Consider the following 9585-nt stretch of genomic DNA (forward strand, 5'->3'; position numbering starts at 1 on the left):
TGGTGTTTTTGGTAGAGAAAGGGGAGGCTAAAGAGTTGGACGAGGTCTATCCATATTATAAGACATGTTAGGGAGACTGAATTTTATTCTGATGCAATGGACTGATACGACAAAGTTTAAAAGGGAAAATGGCATAATCAAATCTATTTTGAAAAATCAGTCAAATCGTTAAGCAATATGTAGCAAGAAGCTGAGTTTTCAGTATCTCAAGTCATAGGGAATGTAATACATATGTGGGTTTATGTGTGGATTTCAATGAAAGTGGACTTCTGTTTTTAGCATGAAGTCAGTCTAGATTCTTTGACAGGTCTGGCTGAAAAACAACTTAAAATCTCCTGCATTATTATGTCATTAACATTCTGGCAAGGAATTAAGAAACTCTCACAGGCAAAACGTAAGTGAAAGTGAGAACTCAGATAACTAGAGAAATGAGACCAGCTTTCTCTAAGAGTATTTGCCAAATTCATGTGGCCTGATCTTTAGTTTGCATATCTTCATAGGGCATGGAAAATGGGAGAAAAAGACTAGGACCTTCTAAATTTGGGAATTTAAAAAAGGAGACCCCATATGAAAATGGAAACTTAAAGCTCTGTGCCTTTAAGGTAAAGACGAAATAAAAGCTAGAAATAATACTCCTTGACTTGCTACTCTTATCAAGAGAAAACTTCTTTCAAAGTTTAACATTGATTTGAGAGAAAAAAAGTTCTCTTTTGAGCTGCAGGACAGTCCACAGGTATGTTTGAAGTGATGTGAGATTGGTGTGCTTTAGGATTGTGGAAGAAGCAAATCCAAATCCTCTTGGAAGAATTTGTCTTCAACTTAATTCTCAAATATTCCCACGAATATCCTAAGGAATATGAGCTCACAGCTCACAGCTCAAATCCCAAAATACACAAAGAAACAAAACAAGAAAGTGAGGACTATCAGAAGATGGTAGTACCAAGACTAGCAGAAGGTAGTATCAAGTTCAAAAAGCCTTCAGGTATTGATAGTATTACATAAAGAACAGAAAATGGACACATTTTATGTTTTTACAGAAATAAAATCTATTTTAAATGAGTAAGAAGAAAGCTAATTAAAAATGGCTATGCAGATATAAGAACATAAACATTTAAAAAAATGTAAACTGCATTTTAATTAAAAACTCAATGAACATGTTTAACAGAAGACTGGAAAGAGCATAAAAGAAAATTAATGAATTAAAAGACATGCCTGAAGAAATTATACAGAAGGAAGTGGAAAGGGACAAAGAGATGAGAAGTATGAGAGGTTAAAAGTACGTAATACAGAATGAAAACCTGTGTATAATACAGAATGAGAAAGTTTGGTGTATATCTAGTCAAAGTTCCAGAAGGAGGGGACACAAAGAATGGGGAAGATAAAAAACTTCAAGAAAAACTGGCTAAAATTTCCCAAAATTGACAAGAGATCCTAACATTCAAATCATAGAAGTCTAGAGTATCTATTCAAGAAGGGTGAATAAAAGAAAATTTGTATCTAGATTCATCATCATAAAACTGCAGAATCAAAAATAAAAATATATTTTTTCATAATTAAATACTTTGACTTTTAATTTGAATATAATAATTTAATACATCATCACTTTTTTTCTTTCTTTTTAATAAGAAGGTAAGCTAATTACCTCCTTAAAACCTTTATGTAATAATATTTATAGGACCAGAAAAGTACTCTGCTCTATGAACTCCAAAACCACTTATAATAAAAATTTGTATTTAGACTAAATTTAGGGGGCGCCTGGGTGGCTCAGTGGGTTAAGCCGCTGCCTTCGGCTCAGGTCATGATCTCAGAGTCCTGGGATCGAGTCCCGCATCGGGCTCTCTGCTCAGCGGAGAGCCTGCTTCCCTCTCTCTCTCTGCCTGCTCTCCATCTACTTGTGATTTCTCTCTGTCAAATAAATAAATAAAATCTTTAAAAAAAAAAAAAAAAAAAAAAAAAAGAATAGACTAAATTTAGTAGATTGTGGGTGAGAAATTATTTTTATGTACTTGTACTGTAATGTTAAAAAGTGTAGTTTTTTTAAAAGTTTTTATTCAAATTGCAGTGAGTTAACATACAGTGTAATATTAGTTTTATTCCCATGACTTACCCATTCCATAACTGAAAGCCTATCTCTGACTCCCCTTCACCATCTTGCCCATCCCCTCTGGCAACCATTTGTTCTATGCATTTATAGGTCTGATTCTATTTTTTTTTATTTGTTTATTCATTTTTTTTAGATGCAACATGTGAGTGAAATTATATGGTATTTTTCTTTTTCAGTCTGACTTATTTCACTTAATATAGTCTTTCAAGGTCTGTTCATGCTGTCTCAAATGGCAGGATCTCATCATTTTGATGGCTTCATAATATTCCAGTGTGTGTGTGTGTGTGTGTGTGTTCGTGTGTGTGTGCTCCACATCTTCCTTGTTTGTCCATCTATCAAAGGACACTTAGGTTGCTTCCATAACTGGCTATTATTAATAATGCTGCAATAAACCTAGGGGTTCATATATCTTTTCAAATTAGTGTTTTTGTCTTCTTTGGGTAATTATCTAGTAGTAGAATTATTGGATCATATGGTGGTATTTATATTTTTAATTTTTTGAGGAAACTATAAACTATACACTGTTTTCCATAGTGGCGGTACTAGTTTACATTCCCACCAACAGTATACTAGAGTTCCTTTTCCTTCACATCTTTGTCAATTCTTGTTATTTCTTCTCTTTCTGATTTTAGCCATTCTGACAGATGTAAGGTGATACCTCACTATGGTTTTGGTTTGCATTTTTCTGATGGTTAGTGATGTTGATCATCTTCTCATGTGTCTTTTGGCCACCTGTATATCTTGTTTGGAAAAATGTCTTTTCATGTCCTCTGACCATCTTTTAATTGGATTTTTTTTTTTTTTTGGTGTTGGGTTGTATGACTTCTTTATATATTTTGGATATTAATCTGTTATCAAATATATCATTTGCACATACCTTCTCCCATTCAGTAGGTTGCATTTTTGTTGTTGTTGTTGATGGCTTCTTTTACTGTGCAAAAGTTTTTATTCTAATATAGTCTCACTAGTTCATTTTTGCTTTTGTTTCCTTTGCTTTAGGAGACATGTGTAGAAAAATGTTGCTGGATCTGGTGTCAGAGGATTTATTGCTTGTGTTCTCTTCTAAAATTTTTATGGTTTCAGATCTCACATTTAGGACTTTAATCCATTTTGAATTTATTTTTTGTGTATGGAGTAAGAAAGTGGTCCTGTTTCATTCTTTTACATGTATCTGTCCATTTTCCTGGCACCATTTTTTGAAAAGACACTCTTTTCTCTAGTGTATATTATTGCCTCCTTTGTTGCAGGTTAATTGATCATATAGTTGAGGATTTATTTCCGAATTCTCTATTCTGTTCTATTGATCAATGCATCTATTTTTGTGTCAGTACCATACTGTTTTGATTACTACAGCTTTGTAGTATATCTTGAAATCTGGAATTGTGATACCTCAGTTTTGTTCTTCTTTTTCAGGATTGCTTTAGCAATTAAGGGTCTTTTGTAATTCCGTAGAAATTTTAAGATTATTTGTTCTAGTTCTGCAAAAAATGCTGTTGGTATTTTGATAAGAATTGCATTGAATCTGTAGATTGCTTTGAGTAGTAAAGATATTTTACTGGTATCAATTCTTCTTATCCATGAACATGGACTGTCTTTCCATTTGCTTTGTCATCTTCAATTTCTTTCCTCAATGTTTTATAGTTTTCAGAGTACATGTCTTTCATCTCCTTGGTTAGGTTATTCCTAGGTATTTTGTTCTTTTTGGTGCAATTATGAATGGAATTGCTTTCTTACAGAAGAATTTTTCTTTAAATTCTTAAGAAATACTACTCTTTGAGTCATAGCCACAAATTACAGTTTAATTAACCAATAAATAATAATATTGTATGTAGAGATTGCAATTACAATTCACAAAACCTCCTTTCCCCAAGACTGCTGAGAAGAAAAAGAAGCTACTTTCTTTTTCAAGGGAAAAAATACTTTTAAGAGATGTAGTTTTATTCCTTGTAGATTACCTTCTATTTCTAAATTAAGCATAGATTTATTTATTTATTTAATTTTTAATTTTTTATTTTTTATAAACATATATTTTTATCCCCAGGGGTACAGGTCTGTGAATCACCAGGTTTACACACTTCACAGCACTCACCAAAGCACATACCCTCCCCAATGTCCATAATCCCACCCCCTTCTCCCAAACCCCCTCCCCCCAGCAACCCTCAGTTTGTTTTGTTAAGCATAGATTTAAATTAAACAATTGTAGGTCTAAAATAATTAATACCATAGCATTACAATTCCTGTTTTCTCACTGTGCCTGGCCTGCATATTAACAGAAACATTAACCCCTTAATTTCTTAGCCTCCCACCCTCATAAGCTCTCTATGCTTAATGTCTCCAAATTTGGCTTATTTTAAATAGTTATAGTTATTCTTGCTTTCACAATTTTCTAGATGATTTTATTATAATGTAATTAAATATCTTCACAAATTCATCTAGGGGAATGGCAAATTTTTAAGAGGAAATTAAAAAAATTCTGTAAGACAAAATACATTGTTAGGGGAAATGTCATAAAGGTGTGGAAAGAAATAGGCATACTGATTTTGGATCAAGAATCTAAGGAAAACCCACATGTGATCCTCGGACTGTCAGAATAAAGTCATTTCATTGAATTACGTGGGTATCACACCAACTCTTACCTACCTGTCAGTAACTCAGAAGCATCTTGCTAGAAGAGAACCACTTTTCATGAACTCCCACATCCATCTGTCCCCACTAAGTCCATGCATTTTTAGAACAAAGAGTGAGTAAAGGTGACCTCTGTGCACTAAATGAATAGGAAAATTACTGGCAATGCAGGATAATAATTAAAATAATTTTCAAGCTTGTTGAACAGATAGCCAGCTACTAACATTTCTCCCTGTAGATGGCAGTGGTACTCTTTCATTCTGAGACTGTTTTGCCTTTTTTTTTTTTTTTTTTAATCTGTTCTCTTTCACTCTCCTGGATAGTTCTCAGCTCTGCTGGGTGATGATTTAAACAACACTTTGATGCGGTAGGATGTTGGTGTTCACAAATCAGGTCTATCCTTTTCTTTTTTTCTAAAAAGATAATATACTGCTTTTTCAAAGTCAATTAACACTTAGGGCAAATGAAATAGGGAAAGCAAAAGGTCACTTTCTAAAGGGTTGCCTTGAAACCTTTTGGTATTTTTCAGGTTTCATCCAGGAATTATAAATCATTGGAAAAAGAAAGGAAATAATAATTAGTTCATTTTGTTTCTTGATCACACCCAATAAGATAGCTTAATAAGGCTTTTCTGCTCTATTTCCTAGTGATAGTTGTGGTGTGCTCAGGGTATTGGCTAATAATTTCTATGTGTCTTGCAGTCACCAAGACAATGGGATGCTTTGGGGACAATTTATGCATTGGGAGAAGGCTGATGGAAGGAATCAGTAACATTTCTGGATCACGATGTGTTGAATTATGTTTTGCAAAAGAAATCTGTCCAGATTGTGGCCTGGTAGGAAATAGAGAGGTGATCGCCAGAACGGCAAAAATCACAGGACTCTGACAATAGAATCAGGATCAACTGCTACTCCAAAACAATGCTAAGCTAGCTAAAGTTCAAGAGTTAGGAACAGAAAGCTGCAAAAACATGGAGGTGGTCCATGTTCTGACCACAGATGCCCTTTGCAATTATTGCTTGAATATCATCAAGATTGTTCCCAAATGGGCATCTCAGAATATAATAGCTCAAAGTTTGCATGACGTACTTGAGTTTCATTTAGAAAGCAGGTCCGGACACCCCCCAAAAATAAGCAGATATAAAAAACGAACCCAAACATATCGCAAATGAAATTCTTAACAAGTTGCCTTTTAAGTTGACTGCTGGCAATGTGCCAGTTTGGGCAGCAGGATGTGGAGCTGTGCTCTGCTCACACTTCTCGCATCGCACCTCCTAGTTACGGCTGCAGCCAAAGTTCTTTTCTGTCTTTTTATTTCAAATAGAGAAGGCCTTCACTTGGTTTAATAACCTTTTCCTTCTTGAATAGGGAGTTTCTGTTTGCAATCACATGAATAGAAAAAGACCTGCTCCAGAAACTATGGGAGATTATTTCATGCCTAGCTACAAAAATAAGGTTTTGAAAGAGCAGAAGGGATGGAATAACTACATAATGAGCAAATTCTTGTGAGGTAAATTATTGTTCGGGATTTTTGAACTGATCGTTTAAAAAAAGCAAATAATAAAAACAACAACAACAACAAAACTACAATCCTGCAAATACTGTTGCCTAGTGGGAGACAACACTAGCTTTGCTGGAAACACCACCGGGTGCCTGCACTTTGTTCTCCACCCACGGTGCAGCCTGAAACATTCAAAACCCAGGAAAAGACCTGCCTTCACCCAACAGCAATGTCTCCTTGCTTTGAGTCTGTGTACAATTCCATCCCTACAGGGATAGACACGATAATGTGATCCTTTTCACCTATGTGGGTCAGAATAAAGTTTGAGGCTTCAGGTAAATTATAAGCCAGTAGAAGAGTTGACCCAAATTACACTGTTTCGTCGTTAGAAATGTTTCTGGTGGGGTGTGGGTGTCATCTGTACTTCTTGGTCAAAACCAGCAATCAGGTAGTTGAAATTAAATGAAGGAGCAAAGGAGAGGGTGAGTGCAAGCCTGTGTTCACAGGTCAGAGTTTCTCCTTTTAGGTCGAATATTCCAATTAGAATCTTCGGCTTCACTAAGCCTGGATCTGTGACCATCTTCACCACACCCTTTCACATCGAATAGGACCAACATGATTCCCATTCTTGAAACTTTAATGATGACAAATACCTTCTTCCGCATTCGGCTGAAGCTTTTAGCTGCATTTTGGGAGAGAGGTTTAAATTCAGAGCTGATTAAAGCAGTTAGGAAGATGTCTGGTAGCAGGGAAGGAGGTGGGGAGGAGTGATTTCTCTACCTTCTTCAGAATCTCTCGCTGAGGAAAGTGGTAGTTGATCTGAGGGCAGCAGCTTACTGTGCTCTGGACCTATTCCTGGTCCGATGGCTCTCTCCCTCTCTCTGCTGTCATGAAGAACTTCTGTGGCTGTCTTCCCCTTATCTCCCACATCAGCACATTCAGTACATGAGACACAAGATTGTCACCAGAAACAGACTGGGCCTCCCCTTGTCAAAAGGACCAGGAGCACCTGACCCTCCTCTTCCCCAGCGACTCAGTCTCTGGCAGGTGTTACAAGCTAAAACTGAGTTTTGTGGCAGCTGCTCCTGGAACCTCCCAGACAGTGTGGTGCTCCTGGAATGAAGGGAACAATGAGGAAGCTGCCCATCACAGACCGGCACCAGTGCCTGCTCCTCCCTCTGGAGGATGTGACTGCTTGCAAAGAAAAATTGTTTTATCTTACATGAAAAGAATTGTTTTTTGTTTCTTGTTTACCGAGTGTTCACTGCTTAAAAATAATACCACATCTTCGTTAAGGAGTAAACTTAGGAAACATTACTCCTACTTGCATTTTTCTCTAGGTGCCAACATACCTCAGCAAGCTTTCAGACAACAATCACCTAGCAACAGTTTTTTCATACATTAAATGATTTCAGACTCTCACATTTTCCTCCATGAGAGCTATATATTTCACCTTTTCTCTCCCTCTTACAGCCCAAGGAAAGAGCAACCAAGAGAGAAGTGTCTATACAGTTTCATCATAAAATACCAGTGTTAAACTATTGCTTTTAAATGTGTGTATGTTTTCTGTAATCCTTTGCTAATCCATTTGTGACCTTTTATTTAAGTGGCCAGGTATTAGTAGGGATTAGATTCCCCTCCAAGTGACAGAAATACCAAAATATCGTGAGTTTAAGCAGATTGAAATGGAAATGCACGCAGTCCCTGACTGGTATGACAGTGCCAGTCTCACTGGGAATCCAGGTTCAGTAGTTCTGATTCAACTGCCAACCTCTACATGCAATGTCGGTTTCTTTGTCTGATGTGGCTGCTGGAGGACCAGTCATTGTATCCTCATTTCAGACATTAGGAAGAAGAAAAGAGAAATAAAAGAGCATTATTCCCTCACTTTACGGTTACTTCCCAGAAGTCTGGAAGATTATTTCTACCTACATTCCATTGGCCAGAACTTAGTCCTGTCACATGTAACTTTCAAGCAGTCTTTATTTTGTTTCTTCGTATGATCAACTAGTGTTCAGGAGTTCAGTCACTAGGGAAAAAGGAAAGATGGATATTTAAGAATACTTAATTGTCACTGCTACAGTTCAAATGTTAAAATTTAGATTAACTGCAGAATTTATATATAATTACCAGCTTTTTTGTTCTTCTAGGAGGAGAAATACTTTATTCTTTTCTCCTGAAACAATAGATGGCAGAGATGAAGATGTAAACATGACCCAAGTTGCAATTGTCATCAGGTTTGGAAAACATCTTAGAAGTTTAAACAATGTTGGAACTTGATTGTGCTATTTGTTACATTCGAGGGCATTTTCATTAAATATCTTACTTAAAGACTTCTTTATAAGCTGTGTGTCATAGAAGAGAGACAAGGTTACAGTGTACCAATACTTAATTGGTAAAAAAAGATTTTTTTTTTACTGAGATTGAAGAATGTGTGCTGAAAAGAATCTGAGTTTGTGGAAATACTGAGCACTTTTAATAATACATTTGTATTTCTTTTTTTTTTTTTTTAAAGATTTTATTTATTTATTTGACAGACAGAGATCACAAGTAGGCAGAGAGGCAGGCAGAGAGAGAGAGAGGAGGAAGCAGGCTTTCTGTGGAGCAGACAGCCCGATGTGGGGCTCGATCCCAGGACACTGGGATTCTGACCTGAGCCGAAGGCAGAGGCTTTAACCCACCGAGCCAAACAGGCGCCCCAATACATTTGTATTTAAAGACGAGAAGGATTTACAGGATATGCGGCTTGGCATTTAGATCTTTACAAGCTGCCTGTTTCTTGAGTCAGCTTTGACCATCCTTTCATTAGTAGAACACATTCCAATGGTTAGATCTACACAGTTAAAACACATACTAGTATATGGATGTCTGTTCCTCACCCTGGAGGTGCTGATTTATTGGTCTGGAGTGGGTCTAGAGAGTGGTAATCTTTAGAAGTTCTCCAGATAATTCTGGCACTCAATTAGTCTTGAGGACTAGTAAATAAGATGCCTCCAAATCAGACTCCTATGAAACCCTGCAGAAATCTCTTAGGGAGCAACTTCAAACTTAATATTAAGGCCATGAATAACTTTCTCATCTTAGAAACATAGTTCAACCCATACATTAAATGATTTATCATTTCAAGTTTATATTTTTGGGGCCAGTCATTTAATCATTACATGATTACAAGGCTTCTGTTCCTTACCTGAAAAATAGATCTCCCCTATCTGAAATGGAGTGAGTTTGATGATTAAATGAATGATTTAAGTAGAATGAACCACATGACATAATACAAGTGCTATTAAAATATTTTTTATTCTTCTATAATTATATTTCATAGTATGTCTTTTTTTTAAAGATTTTATTTATTTTTT

This window comes from Mustela putorius, unplaced genomic scaffold, assembly GCF_011764305.1.
Source record: "Mustela putorius furo isolate JIRA1106 unplaced genomic scaffold, ASM1176430v1.1 tig00003866_pilon_pilon_pilon, whole genome shotgun sequence".
In the NCBI taxonomy this organism is placed as follows: Eukaryota; Metazoa; Chordata; class Mammalia; order Carnivora; family Mustelidae; genus Mustela; species Mustela putorius.